The sequence below is a fragment of the Bos indicus genome, chromosome 23 (genome assembly GCF_029378745.1).
Source record: "Bos indicus isolate NIAB-ARS_2022 breed Sahiwal x Tharparkar chromosome 23, NIAB-ARS_B.indTharparkar_mat_pri_1.0, whole genome shotgun sequence".
In the NCBI taxonomy this organism is placed as follows: Eukaryota; Metazoa; Chordata; class Mammalia; order Artiodactyla; family Bovidae; genus Bos; species Bos indicus.
Genome location: NC_091782.1, coordinates 26,944,426 through 26,966,378, shown reverse-complemented (window position 1 = coordinate 26,966,378; position 21,953 = coordinate 26,944,426). Strand labels below are relative to the sequence as shown.

The following is a 21,953-nucleotide window of genomic DNA, read 5'->3' as shown; positions in this document are numbered from 1 at the left end:
AACAACTGAACTGAACTTAAATGTGACAGTTATATTGGCCCCCAGTTGTGTATAATCATCTAACATACAACCTGTTTTATAACAGTTGTTTAATACCTCTTGTAATATATTGAGCCCTGTACTGAATGTGGAAACCGAATGGTTTTATGGGTGTAGAATGGTTGTAAATGTGTTGATTGTTTATCCTCAAGATAGTGTGGCTGACTGGGAGCTGGAGCTCACTGCCACTGCCCAGCATTTTGAGAGAGTATCATACTGCATATTGATAACCCAGAAAAAGATCAAAATTCAATCCACAATTTCTATGAATGTATATCACTTTTGCACCATTGTAAAAGTCAGAAAATCATAAGCTGAACCATCATTAAGTGGTAGGGAACTATCTCTACTGTGGTAAACATTTACATTTATTGTAGTTGTTAGCTGAGGTTGAAATCTGCCATTTTATCATTGTTTTCTATTTGTTCCTTCTATATTTTATATGTATTTTTTCTTTTCTCTGCCTCCTATGAGTTACTAGAATGTTTTTTAGAATACATTGATTTATTTATAGTGCTCTTGGGTGTCTCTCTTTGTATAATTTTTTAAATGGCCTGTTCTTCAGTAAATTTTTTTAAATATTTAAGAAAGAAACCATGCTAATTTAATGCAAACGTCTAAAGAAAAGACACTTCAAATACTTTTATGAAACCTGTATAGTCTTTATGTCAAAAACTGGCAAGGACCTAAACAAAAAGAAATTTACAGATTCATCATTCTTATAACCATAGATGTCAAACTTTAAGAGGATATTAGCAAATTAAATCAGGTGCTTTATTAAAAGCAAAATGCATCAATGTCATATGGAGCCTATTCCAGGAATGAAGTTTCCTTTAACAATTGAAAATTAATGTAATTCACTATATTAACTGAAAGAAGGAGAAAAGACATATGACCATTTTGATTAAATTATAAAATATCAATTGGCAGAATTCAACACTTGCATTTAATTTTTTACTCCATTAAAAACTAGAACAAAGTGATTTTTTTCAGTCTAAGAAAGGATAGCTACCCCATTGCACATATCAGACTCAATGGGGCAATATTTTAAAATTTCCCCATGATATCCAGAGTACTTGAGACGTTAGAAAGTGAAGTCACTCAGTCGTGTCCGACTCTTTGTTACCCCATGGACTGTAGCCCACTAAGCTCCTCCATCCACGGAATTTTCTAGGCAAGAGTACTGGAGTGGGTTGCCATTTCCTTCTCCAGGGGATCTTCCCTACCCAGGGATCGAATCCAGGTATCCTGCATTGCAGGTAGATGCTTTACCGTGTGAGCCACCAGGGAATCATTTGACAATAAAAAATGTCAAAAAAAAAAAAAAAAAAAAGATACAAGCATGTGGCAAAGGAATTAAAGTTACCATTATCTTGATTATAAAAATAATAGGTAATTTTATAGATTAATAACTACCAATATATCTGGATACATAAAACCAATTATATTCTGCTTTACCAGAAACAAATCAAAATCAAAGTCAAGATAATGGTACCATTCACAATAATAACCAAGAATAACGGGTATCTAGTAATGAATACACCAAAAAGATAAATAAGACTTCTATACTGAAAAGTGGAACACATTATTGGGAAAAATCAAGGGTCTTATATAAATGATGAGACTACACATTTGGAGATTGTAAGAGTAAATATTTAAAGCCTTATTTAAAACCTCCCTCATCTGACTTCTCTGCCTATAAATTTAACTTTTTCTAGATGCTTCATGTAAATGGAATTATGTGACATATAGATTTTTGTGCCTGGCTTATTTCACTTAGTACAGTATTCTCTAAGCTCATTCATTTTGTAACATGTATCATCATTTCTTCTAAATATTGTCGTTTCACATAATTTTTTCTCCTTCATGGCTGAATTATTCCATCGAATGAATGTGGCACATTTTGTTTATCCACTCACTAACTGATGGATATTTGGATTGTTTCCAGTTTTGATGATTATGAGTAATATGGTTATGAATTTTTGCACACATCTATCTGTGAGGACGTATATTTTCATATCTCTTGAGGATATTCCAAGGAGAAGAACTGCTCAATCATATGGTAAATATAACTTTTAACTTTTCAAGAATCTGTCAAAGTATCTTTCAAAGTAGTTGCAATATTATACATTCTCAGCAGCTACCCATCAGGAATTATAAAGACTTAGATGCTTCAAACAGAATTATGACAATGAAAGTAATGGAAATAATAGTAACCATTATTTTATTAATTTTTTCTTTCTCATTTTTCTTTTTTTTCTTTGCTTTCTCAATTTTTATTTATCAGGGAACAATTTTGTTGAAAGGAATGAGCTTGGGATATATATTACCAACAACTTGAAGCTCTCCGTACTAAACTAAACCTCAGTTGGTCAGCAGTATAATCTGGACTCTGTATTACTGGTGTATATAATGAAATAATGAATCAATGCAAAAGAAAATACATCTTACTATAGATATATAGTAAGTTTTAGCATCTCATAAAGCTAATCATGCTTCCCAGGTGGCTCTGTGGTAAAGAATCCACCTGCCAATGCAGAAGATATGGACTTGATCACTGGGTAGGGAAGAACTCTGGAGGAGGAAATGGCAACCCACTCCAGTATTCTTACCTGGGAGATCTCATGGACAGAGGAGCCTGGCAGGCTACCATCCATGAGGTCACAGAAGAGTCAGACACGACTTAGCAGCTAAACAACAACAAAAAAAAGCTAGTCACTTCTCATTATGTATCTTTTTTCAAAAATTTCTCTGGGAAATACATCTTTCCTCATAAAGATTCAGTTCAGTTCAGTTAAGTCGCTCCGTCGTGTCTGACACTTTGTGATCCCATGGACTGCAGCATGCCAGGCCTCCCTGTCCATCACCAACTCGCAGAATTTACCCAAACTCATGTCCATTAAATCAGTGATAATATCCAACCATCTCATCCTCTGTTGTCCCCTTCTCCTCCTGCCTTCAATCTTTCTCAGCATCAGCACCTTTTTAAATGAGTCAGTTCTTCGCATCAGGTAGCCAGAGTATTGGAGTTTCAGCTTCAACATCAGTCCTTCCAATGAACACTCAGGACTGATCTCCTTTAGGATGGACTGGTTGGATCTCCTCACAGTCCAGGGGACTCTCAAGAGTCTTCTCCAACAACACAGTTCAAAAGCATCAATTCTTCGGCGCTCAGCTTTCTTTACAGTCCCACTCTCACATCCATACATGACCACTGGAAAAACCATAGCCTGGACTAGACGGATCTTTGTTGGCAAAGTACTGTCTCTGCTTTTTAATATGCTGTCTAGGTTGGTCATAACTTTCCTTCCAAGGAGCAAGGGTCTTTTAATTTCATGGCTGCAGTGATTTTCAGTTCAGTTCAGTTCAGTCACTCAGTCGTGTCCGACTCTTTGCGACCCCATGAATCGCAGCACGCCAGGCCTCCCTGTCCATCACCAACTCCTGGAGTTCACTCAGACTCACGTCCATCGAGTCAGTGATGCCATCCAGCCATCTCATCCTCTGTCGTCCCCTTCTCCTCCTGCCCCCAATCCCTCCCAGCATTCCAATGAGTCAACTTTTCGCATGAGGTGGCCTACTGGAGTTTCAGCTTTAGCATCATTCCTTCAAAGAACACCCAGGACCGATCTTCTTTAGAATGGACTGGTTGGATCTCCTTGCAGTCCAAGGGACTCTCAAGAGTCTTCTCCAACACCACAGCTCAAAAGCACACACAGCTTAAGCTCAAAAGCTCAAAAGCACCACAGCTTAAGCGTCGTTTAATTTCATGGCTGCAATCACCATCTGCACTGATTTTGGAGCCCCAAAAAATAAAGTCAGCCACTGTTTCCACTGTTTCACCATCTATTTCCCATGAAGTGATGGGACTGGATGTCATGATCTTTATTTTCTGAATGTTGAGCTTTAAGCCAACTTTTTCACTCTCCTCTCACTTTCATCAAGAGGCTCTTTAGTTCTTCTTCATTTTCTGCCATAAGGGTGGTGTCATCTGCATATTTGAGGTAATTGATGTTTCTCCTGGCAATCTTGATTCCAGCTTGTGCTTCATCCAGCTCAGTATTTCTCATGATGTACTCTGCATATGAGTTAAATAAGCAGGGTTAGGGTTAGGGTTATGGTCAGTATATTAAGTTCTAAAACAAACAAATAATAACCCTTTTGCTTTTGGAGTTGGGGGTTTGAGTATGGCTGGAATTTAATACTGAGTGTTTAAAAAAAAAAACTTTGAATTGATGTGGTCTATCAAGAATCTATCATCTTAAATAAATTAAAATGAAAATTAGAAAAAAGAATCTATCATCTTTCATGAGGAAATAATTAAAAATACACTCTAAAAGGACCAGATACTATAGTTTTCTTACCCTAAAATCATTTTCCCTACCCCATCTACCATTCTTTTCTTTCTAACACAAATGGCTTTGCTCCTGCTCTCCCCATGTGTATCAGGGGAGACAGGGTCACATGACAAACGGTAAATCACAGGTTGTCTGAGCTGCCATTGTGATCCAGGGTCCTCCCAGTATATGGGGAAGTGGGTCTACTGGGAACACTCTAGTAAAAGCCCAGTTGCTCCCTTTAAAAGCACAGGAGAAGATGCAATTCTCTTTCCCAGCTTTATTTAACATTGTTGGTGATAACCATCTCTGGAGATTCCTTACCTCAAATCTGTTATGTGAGACAATAAAAAAAAGTAAAGTAGATTGGATTTTCTTTTACTAGTGGCAAAAATCATCTTCAGTGATATGTTCATACCATATACTTTAATTCTACCTTATAATTTCATAGCAAAGGTATTAAATAAAATAACACCTCATTTCTTCTCAGAGAACAATGTGAAAATAAAGTTGTAACCTCAGGGTTGAATAGAGTTTATCTTCAGTTCAGTTCAGTTGCTCAGTCGTGTCTGACTCTTTGCAACCCCATGAATCGCAGCACGCCAGGCCTCCCTGTCCATCACCATCTCCCGGAGTTCACTCAGACTCACATCGAGTCAGTGATGCCATCCAGCCATCTCATCCTCTGTCATCCCCTTCTTCTCCTGCCCCCAATCCCTCCCAGCATCAGAGTCTTTTCCAATGAGTCAACTCTTCACATGAGGTGGCCAAAGTACTGGAGTTTCAGCTCTAGCATCATTCCTTCCAAAGAAATCCCAGGGCTGATCTCCTTCAGAATGGACTGGTTGGATCTCCTTGCAGTCCAAGGGACTCTCAAGAGTCTTCTCCAACACCACAGTTCAAAAGCATCAACTCTTTGGTGTTCAGCTTTCTTCACAGTCCAACTCTCACATCCATACATGACCACTGGAAAAACCATAGCCTTGACTAGACGGACTTTTGTTGGCAAAGTAATGTCTCTGCTTTTGAATATGCTGTCTAGGTTGGTCATAACTTTCCTTCCAAGGAGTAAGCATCTTTTAATTTCATGGCTGCAGTCACCATCTGCAGTGATTTTAACTGAATGTATATTGGAGATGTTATTATCAGCTTATCAAACTCCTACAGAATGATATAGTTTCCTGTAAAAACTGTATAATTAATATGTGCATAAAATAACCTTTGAATTTTATTGAAAATAGAATAATAGTTATCCCTGACTGTGGAGAAATTGCTTTAAATGTCTACAACTTTGTAATGAACTACTCAATCTATTATCTAGTATATAGATTTCATTTACATTTGGAAATGACTCCTTAGATGGAATACAATAGCAGAATTTATCCATCTTCTCTGTTCATTTCCAAGGCAAACCATTCAACATCACAGTAATCCAAGTTTATGCCTCGACCAGTAATGCTGAAGAAGCTGAAGCTGAATGATCCTATGAAGACGTACAAGACCTTCTAGAATTAACACCCTAAAAAGATGTCCTTTTCATTATAGGGGACTGGAATGCAAAAGTAAGAAGTCAAGAAATATCTGGAGTATTAGGCAAATTTGACGTTTGAGTACAGAATGAAGCAGAGCAAAGGGTAATAGGGTTTTGCCGAGAGAACACACTGGTCATAGCAAACACTCTTTTCCAACAACAAAAAAGAAGACTCTACATATGGACATCACTAGATAGTCAATGCCAAAATCAGATTGATTATATTCTTTGCAGCCAAAGATGGAGAAGTTCCATACAGTCAGCAAAAACAAGATCAGGAGCTGACTATGGCTCAGACCATGAACTCCTTATTGACAAATTCAGACTTAAATTGAAGACAGTAGGGAAAACCACTAGACTATTCAGGTATGACTTAAATCAAACCCCATATGATTATACAGTGGAAGTAAGAAATAGATTCAAGGGACTAGATCTGATAGAGTGCCTGAAGAACTATGGACAGAAGTTCATGACATTGTACAAGAGGCAGTGATCAAGACCATCCCCAAGAAAAAGAAATGCAGAAAGGCAAAATGGTTGTCTGAGGAGGCCTTACAAATAGCTGTGAATAGGAGAGAAGTGAAAGGCAAAGGAGAAAAGGAAAGATATACCCATTTGAATGCAGAGTTCCAAAGAATAGCAAGGAGAGATAAGAAAGCCTTCCTCAGCAGTCAGTGCAAAGAAATAGGGGAAAACAATAGACTGGGAAAGACTAGAGATCTCTTCAAGAAAATTAGAGATACAAAGGGAACATTTCATGCAAAGATGGGCTCAAAAAAGGACAGAAATGGTATGGACCTAACAGAAGCAGAAGATATTAAGAAGAGGTGGCAAGAATACACAGATGAACTATACAAAAAAGATTTTTATAACCCAGATAATCACGATGGTGTAATCACTCAGCTAGAGCCAGACATTCTTGAATGCGAATTCAAGTAGGCTTTAGGAAGCATCACTAAGAACAAAGCCAGTGGAGGTGATGGAATTCCAGTTGAGCCATTTCAAATCCTAAAAGATGATGCCATGAAAGTGTTGCATTCAATATGCCAGCAAATATGGAAAACTCAGCAGTGGCCATAGGACTGGAAAAAGGTCAGTTTTCATTCCAATCCCAAAGAAAGGCAATGCCAAAAATGTTCAAACTACTGCACAATTGCACTCATCTCACACACTTGTAAAGTAATGTTCAAAATTCTCCATTTTAGGCTTCAACAGTACTTCAACCAACATCCACTGGATCGTTGAAAAAACAAGAGAATTCCAGAAAAACATCTATTTCTGCTTTATTGACTATGCCAAAGCCTTTGACTGTGTGGATCACAATAAACTCTGGAAAATTCTTGAAGAAATGGGAATACCAGACCACCTGAACTGCCTTCTCAGAAATCTGTATGTAGGTCAAGAAGCAACAATTAGAACTGGACATGGAACAACAGACTGGTTCCAAATCGGGAAAGGAGTATGTCAAGGCTGTATATTGTCACCCTGCTTATTTAACTTATATGCAGAGTACATCATGAGAAACACTGGGCTGGATGAAGCACAAACTGGAATCAAGATTACCAGGGGAAATATCAATAACCACAGATATGCAGATGACACCACCCTTATGGCAGAAAGCAAAGAAGAACCAAAGAGCCTCTTGATAAAAGTTAATTTAAAGCTCAACATTCAGAAAACTAAGATCATGGCATCTGGTCCCATTACTTCATGGCATATAGATGGGGAAACAGTGAGAGACTTTATTTTCTTGGGCTCCAAAATCACTGCAGATGGTGACTGCAACCATGAAATTAAAAGATGCTTGCTCCTTGGAAGAAAAGCTATGACCAACCTACACAGCATATTAAAAAGCAGAGACATTGCTTTGCCAACAAAGGTCTGTCTAGTCAAAGCTATGGTTTTTCCAGTTGTCATGTATGGATGTGAGAGTTGGACTATAAAGAAAGCTGAGCGCTGAAGTTTGATGCTTTTGAACTGTGTTGTTGGAGATGACTCTTGAGAGTTCCTTGGACTGTGAGGAGATCCAACCAATCTATGCTAATGGAAATCAGTCCTGAATATTCACTGGAAGGACTGATGTTGAAGCTGAAATTCCAATACTTTGGCCACCTGATGGGAAGAACTGACTCATCGGAAAAGACCCTGATGCTGGGAAAGATTGAAGGACAGAGGAGAAGGGGACAACAGAGGATGAGACGGCTGGATGGCATCACCGACTCAATGAACAAGAGTTTGAGTAAACTCTGCAAGTTGGTGATGGACAGAGAAGCCTGGCATGCTGCAGTCCATGGGGTCCCAAAGTGTCAGACATGACTGAGCTACTTAAGATTCAGTTCATAACTGAACTGAATCATCTTCTCAAACAATTCCTTGGTAGCTCAGACAATAAAGAATCTACCTACAATACAGGAGACCCGGGTGTGATCCCTAGGTCAGGAAGATCCACTGGAAAAGGGAAAGGCAACCCACTCCAGTATTCTTGCCTGGATATGTCCGGGGACAGACCATGGGGTCACAAAGAGTTGGATACAACCGAGTGACTAACACTTTCACTTTAACCAATTAAGTTATCTTTCTCTGAAATCTATCCAACTCCTTAATATTATTAAAATATATGGAATTTAGAACTATATACTGACTTACAATTATATTTTCACAATGATTTATGTGGTAAAGAATCAGCCTGCAAGACAGGAGGCGTGGGTTCTATCCCTAGGTCGGGAAGATCCCCTAGAGAAGGAAATGGCAACCCACTCCAGTATTCTTGCCTGGAGAATTCCATGGACAGAGAAGCCTGGCAGGCTACAGTCCATGGGATTGCAAAGAGTCAGACACGACACTTTCTGTTTTCCATGGTGTAAAGGAATGTCTGTGTTTGTCTTTGAGAACCCAAAGATGTAGGAGACCACAATGAAATGGGTTCATTAAGGACTTTCTCTTGGCTCAGGAAAACATACCTAATGACAAAATGTAGAAAACTCAAGTTAAAATGGGATCTAAAGCAAAGAACCTTTCAAATGTGACCAAACTACAGGAAAATAAATAAAAACATCATTAGATTGCAATGGACTCTTTCTTTACATTTTTCCTTTTACATTTTACTCGCTGACACTATGTGAAGCAGAAGATTTTCACTCCATATTTATTTGATAAAGACATTATAAAGCAATGTTGGCAGAAGAAGAGTTCAGATACCCAGAAGGCAGTAAAAGCTGAAAACAGAAAGGAGCTAGGAAAAATGAAGATATGGTGTTGCCTTCAATTTAAGAACTTCCAGGTTAAGACTGGGGACTGAAGAAGCCATCAAGGTGAACGTTTTCAACAGGGTCACTGGACTAAGAGCAAACCAGATCCTACGAAAGCACTCTCTGAAGAAGAGTAAGAGCTAATCAAGAAACCTTTTTATGATGCAAAGAAGCTGGTAGAGGGTTTTTGCTTGAACGTTACCATCTTCACTTCAGCTTAGGAGTCCTGCAAAAGACAGTGGAGAGGGTTGTTTTCAGATCTAACTCAGCAAGCAGGCTTTGTCTGCGTGTGTGTGTGTGCACGCGTGCTCTTTCAGGGCATCATGTTAAAGCATTATATTATGAAGGAAAGCAAATTCTTATGTCTTCCTGAGCCAAAGCTACCTTAGAGCACAGTCCTTCCTGTTTAGTGGAGAGAAGAAGCTTTAATATCAACTGCCTGATCAAAGTCTGATTCAAAATCTTTTCTATTATTTCTCTTTCCAGTCTTGTTACCCCTACCATCTGTTATGGAGAGAGTAAATACTAGTTTAAAAGAGAATTAAAGAGCATTACCTGTTGGCTGAAGTCCAGAGTGTTTGGGGAAAGAGAAGGGAAGAAATATACTTATAATAAATGGAGGAAAGTCAGTCTCTAAAACACAGTGTCCCCAGGCCCAGATCAGTCTTCTAAGATTTCTCTAATACCACAGCCCACATCACATGAGGCCAACCTGCAAGGCCAAACAGGAGAGCAGACATCAAGAGCATGAAGCTTTCCTCTCACAAATGGAATGTAATTTCATCAGCCTTAGTGTCCATCTGTCCCAGGGACTCCACCCTAAATCACCATGCATGCTAAGCTTTTTCTTATCTCTAAATGCCATAATCTCTTATGTTTCAAACATAAGTTTCTAAGTTTCCAAGGCCTATTGAATCCTAGACTTTCAGGAAATTGAGGTCAATAGGGGCTTCCCAGGTAGATCTAGTGGTAAAGAACCTGCCTGTCAATGCAGGAGACATAGGAGAAGTGGGTTCGATCCTTAGGTGGGGAAAATCCCCTAGAGGAGGGCATGGCAACCCACTCCAGTATTCTTGACTGGAGAATCCTATGAACAGAGGAGCCTGGCAGGCTACAGTTCATGGGATCACAGGGTCAAATATGACTGAAGTGATTTAGCAGGCATGCACGCAAGGGAAGGAAAGGCTTTAGATGAGTTCATTGATATACAGAGAACTAACTGAGCAAAGCCATATTTCTTCACTCAAAAGTGAGTATCAGCTGCCAACAGGATCCTTACCTTTCTGATTCCTAAAGTAGATGAACAACCTGATCCCAAGGAAGAGCAGACCCAGAACAAAGCCCCTGACTCCACTCATCATCCTGCTCTGAGCAGAGTCAGATCATGCCCCTAGAAAAGAAGTCAGTTTCAGTGATCTTTATCCCAATCCAACTTCCCTAAGCTTTGAGGATGGGAGAAGAAGGTTGCCTGGAAGAATTAGAATACTTGGTCATTACAAAAAAGAGATTAAAAATCACACAGAGTAGCTATGAGGTTAAGGCATCGAACTCATTTAAACATCACAACCCTGACATAAAGCCATGACTTCTCCATCTCATAGTTGTGGAGCCTGGGACTCAAAGATGTTAAGTAGCTTGTCTAGTATGACAGAGCTAATAAAAGGCAGTGCTGAGACTGGACTCCTCTCATATCAAGAAGGTCCCTACATTGTAGAGGATGTGCTGCTTCTCAAATAACAGTGAACCCAGAGCAACAGCATTAGATGTACAAGTCCAGCCCAACAAAGGGGACTGATGAACTGTGATATCACAGAGACTCAGAGCAGGGACACCTCTTCTCTGCCTGCCAGGAAGAACTGTCTCACCAGCAGGTATAGGTATTGATAGAAACTATCAAAGCATATCTGTAAACTATCAGAGGATTTCTAACACAGGATATCATAGAGCTATTCCCCAACAATTTGTGCTAAGAAAGAAAGAGCATGAAGCAAATAAAAAATATGGTGTGGAGAGACGAGAAACCTGACACTCAGAGGTGAGCAAGCCCCCTTCTTGGTGGGTGAGGAACTTACGAGATCAGAAAGCTTGTCACTCCATTCCACTGTGAGAGGGCTCGTCTGGCTGGGGTGATCCACTTGGCAGATGTAGACCTCTCCACTCTGAGGAACTGTTTCAAGCATCACCACGGTCTGGAAGGTCCAGTCTCCATTCTGGATCAGGCCTGTGGAGATCACTCCAGCCTCTTCATGGCCGTTCTGGAACCACCTGACTTCAACGTGTCCTGGATAGAAACCATTCACAGAGCAAACCAGGAGGTTGTGGTGCTGCAGAGGCTGGGTCTTTGCAGGATACACAGTCACTGTAGGCTCCGCTAGGAGGAAAACAGCAGAGGGACTAAGTGAAGGAGACAGTAAGTCTCCCTGACTGGCTGCCTTTCTTCATTTAGTCTGCTGTTCCAGACTGCAGGCTTGGACAAGCCCCGCTAGAGCTGGCCATGTGGCTAAATAGCAGTGCCATGAGCCTTGTCTTTAATCTGTAACATGAACACATTAGATTTGAGAGATGTGGAGGAAATTCGTGGGTTTCTTTATCCAATGAACCATTTATTCATTATTCAATTGAAGTGTTTACAATTTTTTGCAAAGCAATTGTGTATCATTAATAGTACAACTTCTGTAACCATGCTGCCTGGGTTCAGTTCCAAGCTCTCTCTTTTACTGATGGATCCCAGTGTAATATTCGCATTCTCTGTGCCTCAGCTTTATGACCTACCAAGGAGGATAATAATATAAAGTGATCTCTGAAGGTTATCTGAGGATGACTGCACCTAAAGTATGTTAAGCCACAACTGGAATTTAGCCTTCAATATGTGTTAGCTACATATTATTTTTGTTTCATTAGAGAGAAAATATGGTTCAAAGTAATGTGGATAACTTAGGAAAGAGTAGTAGGGTAAGTGTAGAGATAGAATATGAAATCCTGGGAAAGCTGTGTCCAGGCACTCACACTTTAGAGCACCTCAGTTTGGGACAGGGTTTGGAATTCACTGATACATGGTCTTAGTGCCTCATTCGTAACTCCACCAGCCACAATAAACACAGTTAAAACAAACAAACAAACAAACAAAAACAAGAAGGAGAAACCTGGAGGAAACACTTTTACAATTTCACCAAATAAGATTTAAGATCGATGGTAAACCATTACTAACATTTTCTCAGTCTATTACATTAAATTAAAATATTTAAATTTCTAAAATGGAAAATAATGAACTGAATCAAAATATAAACCCCAAACTGGAGAAAATCATCAATGTGTTCATCTTAACACATAAAGAACCCATAAAATCACAGAGGAAAATACTAGGACCAGAGAGATAAGAGACAATATGTAATTCTTAAGGCAGTAATAACAATTAGCCAATAAATATGTGAGAAATGTTCAAGAATTTTGGAAATAAAAAAATTTTAATTAAAAATTTTAAAAAGTAAAGTTTAAATTAAGTATTTGACTATCAGATCACATCAGATCAGTCACTCAGTCGTGTCTGATTCATTGCGACCCCATGAATTGCAGCACGCCAGGCCTCCCTGTCCATCACCAACTCCTGGAGTTCACTCAGACTCATGTCCATCGAGTCAGTGATGCCATCCAGCCATCTCATCCTCTGTCGTCCCCTTCTCCTCTTGCCCCCAATCCCTCCCAGCATCAGAGTCTTTTCCAATGAGTCAACTCTTCACATGAGGTGGCCAAAGTACTGGAGTTTCAGCTTTAGCATCATTCCTTCCAAAGAAATCCCAGGGCTGATCTCCTTCAGAATGGACTGGTTGGATCTCCTTGCAGCCCAAGGGACTCTCAAGAGTCTCCTCCAACACCACAGTTCAAAAGCATCAATTCTTCAGTGCTCAGCCTTCTTCACAGTTCAACTCTCACATCCATACATGACCACAGGAAAAACCATAGCCTTGACTAGACGACCTTTGTTGGTAAAGTAATGTCTCTGCTTTTGAATATGTTATCTAGGTTGGTCATAACTTTCCTTCCAAGGAGTAAGCGTCTTTTAATTTCATGGCTGCAGTCACCATCTGCAGTGATTTTGGAGCCCAGAAAAATAAAGTCTGACACTGTTTCCACTGTTTCCCCATCTATTTCCCACGAAGTGATGGGACCAGATGCCATGATCTTCGTTTTCTGAATGTTGAGCTTTAAGCCAACTTTTTCACTCTCCACTTTCACCTTCATCAAGAGGTTTTTAGTTCCTCTTCACTTTCTGCCATAAGGGTGGTGTCATCTGCATATCTGAAGTTATTGACATTTCTCCCAGCAATCTTGATTCCAGCTTGTGTTTCTTCCAGTCCAGCGTTTCTCATGATGTACTCTGCATAGAAGTTAAATAAACAGGGTGACAATATACAGCCTTGATGTACTCCTTTTCCTATTTGGAACCAGTCTGTTGTTCCACGTCCAGTTCTAACTGTTGCTTCCTGACCTGCATACAAATTTCTCAAAAGAGGCAGATCAGGTGGTCTGGTATTCCCATCTCTTTCAGAATTTTCCACAGTTTATTGTGATCCACACAGTCAAAGGCTTTGGCATAGTCAATAAAGCAGAAATAGATGTTTTTCTGAAACTCTCTTGTTTTTTCCATGATCCAGCAGATGTTGGCAATTTGATCTCTGGTTCCTCTACCTTTTCTAAAACCAGCTTGAACATCAGGAAGTTCACGGTTCACATATTGCTGAAGCCTGGCTTGGAGAATTTTGAGCATTACTTTACTAGCGTGTGAGATGAGTGCAATTGTGTGGTAGTTTGAGCATTCTTTGGCATTACCTTTCTTTGGGATTGGAATGAAAACTGACCTTTTCCAGTCCTGTGGCCACTGCTGAGTTTTCCAAATTTGCTAGCATATTGAGTACAGCACTTTCACAGCATCATCTTTCAGGATTTGGAATAGCTCAACTGGAATTCCATCACCTCCAGTAGCTTTGTTCGTACTGATGCTTTCTAAGGCCCACTTGACTTCACATTCCAGGATGTCTGGCTCTAGGTGAGTGATCACACCATCATGATTATCTGGGTTGTGAAGATCTTTTTTGTACAGTTCTTCTGTGTATTCTTGCCATCTCTTCTTAATATCTTCTGCTTCTGTTAGGTCCATACCATTTCTGTGCTTTATCGAGCCCATCTTTGCATGAAATGTTCCTTTGGTATCTCTGATTTTCTTGAAGAGATCCCTAGTCTTTCCCATTCTGTTGTTTTCCTCTATTTCTTTGCATCGATCGCTGAAAAAGGCTTTCTTATGTCTTCTTGCTATTCTTTGGAACTCTGCATTCAGATGTTTATATCTTTACTTTTCTCCTTTACTTTTCGCTTCTCTTCTTTTCACAGCTATTTGTAAGGCCTCCCCAGACAGCCATTTGGCTTTTTTGCATTTCTTTTCTATGGGAATGGTCTTGATCCCTGTCTCCTGTACAATGTCACAAACCTCATTCCATAGTTCATCAGGCACTCTATCTATCAGATCTAGTCCCTTAAATCTATTTCTCACTTCCACTGTATAATCATAAGGGATTTGATTTAGGTCATACCTGAATGGTCTAGTGGTTTTCCCTACTTTCTTCAATTTAAGTCTGAATTTGGAAATAAGGAGTTCATGGTCTGAGCCACAGTCAGCTCCTGGTCTTGTTTTTGCTGACTGTATAGAGCTTCTCCATCTTTGGCTGCAAAGAATATAATCAATCTGATTTTGGTGTTGACCATCTGGTGATGTCCATGTATAGAGTCTTCTCTTGTGTTGTTGGAAGAGGGTGTTCGTTATGACCAGTGCATTTTCTTGGCAAAACTCTGTTAGTCTTTGCCCTGCTTCATTCTGTATTCCAAGGCCAAATTTGCCTGTTACTCCAGGTGTGTCTTGACTTCCTACTTTTGCATTCCAGTCCCCTATAATGAAAAGGACATCTTTTTTGGGTGTTAGTTCTAAAAGGTCTTGTAGGTCTTCATAGAACCGTTCAACTTCAGCTTCTTCAGCGTTACTGGTTGGGGCATAGACTTGGATTACTGTGATATTGAATGGTTTGCTTTGGAAACGAACAAAGATAATTCTGTCGTTTTTGAGATTGCATCCAAGTACTGCATTTCGGACTCTTCTGTTGACCATGATGGCTACTCCATTTCTTCTGAGGGATTCCTGCCCACAGTAGTAGATATAATGGCCGCCATGGCTACGCGGGCACAGGAGGGCCTATCCCACATTGAAGGTCAGGAAGGGCGGTGGTGAGGAGATACCCCTTGTCCAAGGTAAGGAGCATTGGCTGCCCTTTGCTGGAGCAGCCGTGAAGAGATACCCCACGTCCAAGGTAAGAGAAACCCAAGTAAGATGGTAGGTGTTGCAAGAAGGCATCAGAGGGCAGACACACTGAAACCATACTCACAGAAATCTAGTCAATCTAATCACACTAGGACCACAGCCTTGTCTAACTCAATGAAACTAAGCCATGCCTGTGGGGCAACCCAAGATGGGCGGGTCATGGTGGAAAGATCTGACAGAATGTGGTCCACTGGAGAAGGGAATGGCAAACCACTTCAGTATTCTTGCCTTGAGAACCCCATGAACAGTATGAAAAGGCAAAATGATAGGATACTGAAAGAGAAATTCCCCAGGTCAGTAGGTGCCCAATATGCTACTGGAGATCAGTGGAGGAATAACTCCAGAAAGAATGATGGGATGGAGCCAAAGCAAAAAGAATACCCAGCTGTGGATGTGACTGGTGATAGAAGCAAGGTCCAATGCTGTAAAGAGCAATATTGCATAGGAACCTGGAATGTCAGGTCCATGAATCAAGGCGAATTGGAAGTGGTCAAACGAGATGGCAAGAGTGAAGGTCGACATTCTAGGAATCAGCGAACTGAAATGGACTGGAATGGGTGAATTTAACTCAGATTTGGCTATAATGAAAGAAATATCTAACAAAAGGGAATGTAATATATATTTTATAATTATAAAAATAAATATGTAACCACACAAATACTATTAGCATTCATTATAAAAAAGTAACAGTGTGTTAAGTGGCAAAGCTATCAATATAATTCAGAAAGCTGGTTTCACAAGCATTTCAACTATGTAAAAGTACATATAAAGAAAACCAAAAAAGCAAGAAATTTAGACATAAACAAAGCCTTAGAGTAATCAGAAGTGCCTCAGAAGTTCCCCATCTCTCAAGAATTAGTCTGCTCTTTGTCAATGAAATGCTTTTGCATGCAGACACCTGCACACTTATTTCTGGGGGGTCAGTATTAAGAGGGTGTGTACCTAGAGCAGGTGTGACTCTCCTCACATGCTGCCAATATTTGAACATTCCTCACCTCTCCTTCCCAAACCCTCCCCCCAACCTCAGACACCTTGAAGTCCCCTCCCGCCTCTCTAACCACCCGCCCACCAGTGGTGACTCCCCTGCCCCCACCTCTTTTCTCCCACAAGGACCATCAAGGATGCCTGGAGTCTTCCTTCTGCACCCCTCCCCCCTCCCCCCACACACCCTCCCTCCTGGTCCTCCCAGATTCCAGGGTACTCCCCCCACCACACACACTGTCTCTTTCCTTTCACAATAACTGACAAAGTCACACAGGCAGATGAAAGAAGAACCCGTGGTAGTTGAGGGGTGCCTGTGGAGCCAATGAGGGAGCACTAGTGGCCCTCCTGTGCTTGGGCAGCCCTCATTGTTGGCCGTCACATCAGTTCCTTCCTGGGAGCCCACCAGGGTGACCGAATCCTGCTGTTCCCACAGCACATTTCATGGTGCAGGGCAAGTCCAAGTGTCATTTCTCCAGGCAACATGCTCTCACAGGAACTCTCCTTAAGCATACTTGCTCATAATACAACACATTCACCGGGACTCAGTCTCTCTATCTCTTTGTCTCTCTCTCTCTCTCTCTCTCTCACACACACACACACACACACACTGTCCCCAGTCCCCTGGCCGCCCACCCCTGTGCTCACCTTGCTGCTGCACCATGAAGCTATCACCAATCCAGTAGTTGTATCTGCAGAACATGTCCACCACAGCCTGCGTTCACTCCACAAAGTCCTTCTGATGATTCCAACTCTCAGCGAAGAGCCTGCCCCGCTCAGTCACTGCCCTGAACTCACCCACATCGTCGCTGACAAAATGCACCAACTCCTTCTGGTTATAGAAGTATCTTGCCAAGAACCGTACCTGCTCAGTCCGGATGGAGAAATGACACTCGGACTTGCCCTGCACCATCAAATGTGCTGTGGGAACACCAGGATTCGGTCACCCTGGTGGGCTCCCAGGAAGGAACTGATGTGACGGCCACCAATGAGGGCTGCCCAAGCACAGGAGGGCCACTAGGGCTCCCTCATTGGCTCCAGAGGCACCCCTGAACTACCACGGGCCCTTCTTTCATCTGCCTACAGTGGAGGGAGGCGAAGGTGGGCAGAGGAGACCCCTCAGGTCTCCAAGTGGCTTCAGTGGTCGACTGGAGCCCTTCAAGCCTGAGCTGGACCAGGATTTTCCCCATCACCAGTCTTCCCTGAAGCCCCAACCAGAAAGACACTCATGACTCCCTCCTCTCACCCCCCCCCCCACAAGTTCTTTAGCTCTTCCTCCAGAGCACTTACTTCTTTACTGGTGAGCTTCAGGCCTGTGCTGTCCCCTAGGAATCCAAAGAAGCTTAATATTTAGTAAAAGTGATGGACAAAATTCACCATACAAGAATTTATATGAGAGTGAGAAATGTCAAAAGAGAAATGTGCAAAATCTATAACAGAAAATTACAGGATGATCTAAATTACATTAGGGTGCCAAAGAAGTCATTTCTAAAGGAAGATGGTGATGATGTGATATGAAAGGTTAAGTAAATATGAGCTAGAGGAAAAGTGGGTATGAATCTCAGTTTGGGGGAAGTGGAGTCACATTTTAGATAAAATAATACAATGGGCCAAAATATGAAATAATTGATGAATTTCCTCATCAGTTCAAGAAATGACAAGAAAACGATTCACTGGAGCACTGAGAATGAGAGGAAGGAGAGTAAAGATGAGAAATCACAGGGAGCTGGGTGTGTTAGCATTTTGGCTTTACAGTATTGATAAATACTGAAGATAAATATCAATAGTAGTAAAGAGAAACTACTGAAGAGTTTTGAGGATATTAAAAGCAACATCAGAATACAGGTCCACAATCCCACATCAGCATTTCTAAATCCAAAAAACTCAGAAAACCAGTTTAAAAAAAAAAATTGGTGCAAAAATCCATTTGGAAGATCTTACCTGAGAAAGTTAGATGTGTCTCAGTTCTTATCATCATATGTGCGTTTATATTCTCAATATTTTAAACATCATACATATATGTATGCATATATTCATGATTTCCCTGATGGCTCAGATGGTAAAGAATCTGCCTGCAATACAGGAGACATGGGTTCAACCCCTGGGTTGCAAAGATCCCCTGGAGAAGTAAAAAGCTACCCACTCCAGCATTCCTCCCTGGATAATTCCATGGACAGAGGAGCCTGGCAGGCTGCAGTCCACAGGGTCACAAAGAGTTGGACCCAACTGAGTGAAAATGTCAAAACAGAGTTAAAGAATAATCCTGCGATTAAGATGAATAAATGAAAGCATTTAACAATTTCAACATGTGGATTAGCCACTAAGTCGTGTCTGACTCTTTCGTGACCCCATGGACTGTAGCCTGCAAAGGTTTCTGTCCATGAGATTTCCCAGGTGAGAATACTGGAGTGGGTTGCTATTTTATTCTCCAGGGGATCTTCCTCACAGAGGGATCAAACTTGTGTCTCCTGCATGACAGATTCTTTATCACTGAGCCACCTGGGAAGCCCTTTCAATAACATAGAATATACAATTACTACAGAAGATTGAAGCATTTTACTGAAAAATTTGTGCAGTCACTACTACTTATGACTTACAAAAGCAAGTTGTTGAAAGTTAACAGATGATGAAGAACTCATGCAATATTGAAAAACATTGCATAAAGTAAAAAATAAAAATGCAGAGAGTTCCAGAAAAACATCTACTTCTGCTTTATAGACTATGCCAAAGTCTTTGACTGTGTTGATCACAACAAACTGTGGAAATTTCTTCAAGAGATGGGAATACCAGACCACTTGACCAGCCTCCTGAGAAATCTGTATGCAGGTCAAGAAGTGACAGTTAGAACTGGACATGGAACAACAGACTAGTTCCAAATTGGGAAAAGAATATGTCAAGGCTGTATATTGTCACCCTGCTTATTTAACTTATATGCAGAATACATCATGAGAAATGCTGGGCTGGAAGAACCACAAGCTGGAATCAAGATTGCCGGGAGAAATACCAATAACCTCAGATATGCGAAGAATTGATGCTTTTGAACTGTTGTGTTGGAGAAGACTCTTGAGAGTCCCTTGCACTGCAAGGAGATCCAACCAGTCCATTCTGAAGGAGATCAGCCCTGGGATTTCTTTGGTAGGAATAATGCTAAAGCTGAAACTCCAGTACTTTGGCCACCTCATGCGAAGAGTTGACTCATTGGAAAAGACTCTGATGCTGGGAGGGATTGGGGGCAGGAGGAGAAGAGGACGACAGAGGATGAGATGGCTGGATGGCATCACTGACTCGATGGACATGGGTCTGTGTGAACTCTGGGAGTTGGTGATGGACAGGGAGGCCTGGCGTGCTGCGATTCATGGGGTCGCAGAGAGTCAGACATGACTGAGCAACTGATCTGATCTGATCTGATGCAGATAATACCACCCTTATGGCAGAAAGCAAAGAAGAACTAAAGAGCTTCTTGATTAAAGTGAAAGAGGAGAGTGAAAAAGCTGGCTTAAAACTCAGTATTCAGAAAACTAAGATCATGGCATCTGCTCCCATTACTTCAAGGCAAATAGATGGAGAAACAGTGACAGACTTTATTTTCTTGAGCTCCAAAATCACTGCAGGTGGTGAATGCATCCATGAAATTAAAAGATGCTCCTTGGAAGAAAGCTATGACCAACCCAGACAGCTTATTAAAAAGCAGAGGCATTACTTTGCCAATAAAGTCTGTCTAGTCAAAGCTATGGTTTTTCCAGTAGTCATATATGGATGTGAGAGTTGGACCATAAAGAAAGCTGAGTGCCAAAGAATTGATGTTTTTGAACTATGATGCTGGATAAGACTCTTGAGAGTCCCCTGGACTGTGAGGAGATCCAGCCAGTCCGTCCTAAAGGAAATCAGTCCTGAATATTCACTGGAAGGACTGATGCTGAAGCTGAAGCTCAATACTTCGACCTAGCTTTTTTGGTAAAACATGGTAAACCACAAGGAACTTTGGTAAACTTTGGTAAACCACAGGGAACTGAATTGAAAGGTGAGTAAAAGTATGGGTCTAGACTTTTTAGATATAACACAGTGCAATCCAATGTTTTTAACTTCAACACTGTTGACATTTTTGGATCAGGTAATTTTTTTGCTGTGAATGTGCTGTTTTGTACATTTTAATCCGTTTTCCTGCATCTCTGGCTTCTACACTCTAGATATCACAACAATCCCCCAGTTGTGACAATAAAAAATAGCTCCAGATATTGCCTAAAGTTGCTTGGCAAAGGAAGATGAAAGGGATATACCGTCTCTGGATAAGAATCATGGGGTAAACCATCTGAAAAATCTGTGATTAAAAAAGAAAAACATTGTTAATCATGGTGTGCTGAGAATTGGATTGTAAATGAAGTATTATATCTGTTAAAAACATTGATGTTATATGAAGTATGTTTTTTTTTTAATCTGGACCCAGTGCAAAGCTATTTTTCCAGCACATTTGTTACTGAATTTGTTTGAGAGGAAGGTTTACTGATTTCTTTGCCTTGTCAACAGTTGCTTCAGCTGTGTCCGTCTCTTTGCTACACCTCAGACTGTTAGCTTGCCAGATTCCTCTGTCCATGGGATTCTCCAGGTAAGAATACCGAGGTGGGTTGCCATGCCTTCCTCCAGGGGATCTTCCCCATCCAGGGGTCGATCCCGCACCTCTCAAGTCTCCTGACCACTAGTGCCACCTGGAAGCCCCAGTCAGTCACTAAGCCATGTTAATTTATTCATCCTTCTTGATTTTCATTCCACTGAGCCATTACTTATATTTAGTAGTAAATTTCAGCCACAGCCATTTCATCCAGTACAATGGCCCAAACTGACTCATTTTCTAACTTTTGATTCCCTACTCTCAATAATACTAGTAGATATCAAATCGCCAGCCTTGGTCAGATACAGAACTCTCACTTCTGTAATCAAGTTCCCTCAGAAGGGGGAAACTAAGAAAAGATGACATTCTCAATTAGACAGATTAGCAAAACTGAACAGACCTTCCTAAATCTCTCTGGCCCTTTAGGTATGATTGTAGGGAGGAGAGGAACCTGGATCAGACCATCCATGTCTTGCTGCTAAGTCACTTCAGTCGTGTCCGACTCTGTGCGACCGACCCCATAGACGGCAGCCCACCAGGCTCCTCTGTCCATGGGATTCTCCAGGCAAGAACACTGGAGTGGGTTGCCATTTCCTCCTCCAATGCATGAAAGTGAAAAGTCAAAGTGAAGTCGCTCAGTCGTGTCGGACTCCTAGCAACCCCATGTGCGGGGAGCTGCCCTTGAGAACGGGGTCCTTTGTCTGAAGGACACAGCTCTAGGAGCTGCCTCAGTCCTTGAGGGTTTGCTTGCAAACATAGCTCTCTGTCCCGCCACCCCAGAGATTAGGCGCTTATTTACTGCAGGCACCTGGAGTTCTGTGCAAACTTCTCACGCACAGAGAGATGT

General features: G+C 41.1%; 1 pseudogene; it reads right to left on the bottom strand.

Moving 5' to 3' along the window:
- Window positions 1-966: 966 nt before the first annotated feature.
- LOC139178972 (HLA class II histocompatibility antigen, DRB1 beta chain-like) lies at window positions 967-19,625 on the bottom strand (annotated as a pseudogene).
- Between the last annotated feature and the right edge of the window lie 2,328 nt (window positions 19,626-21,953).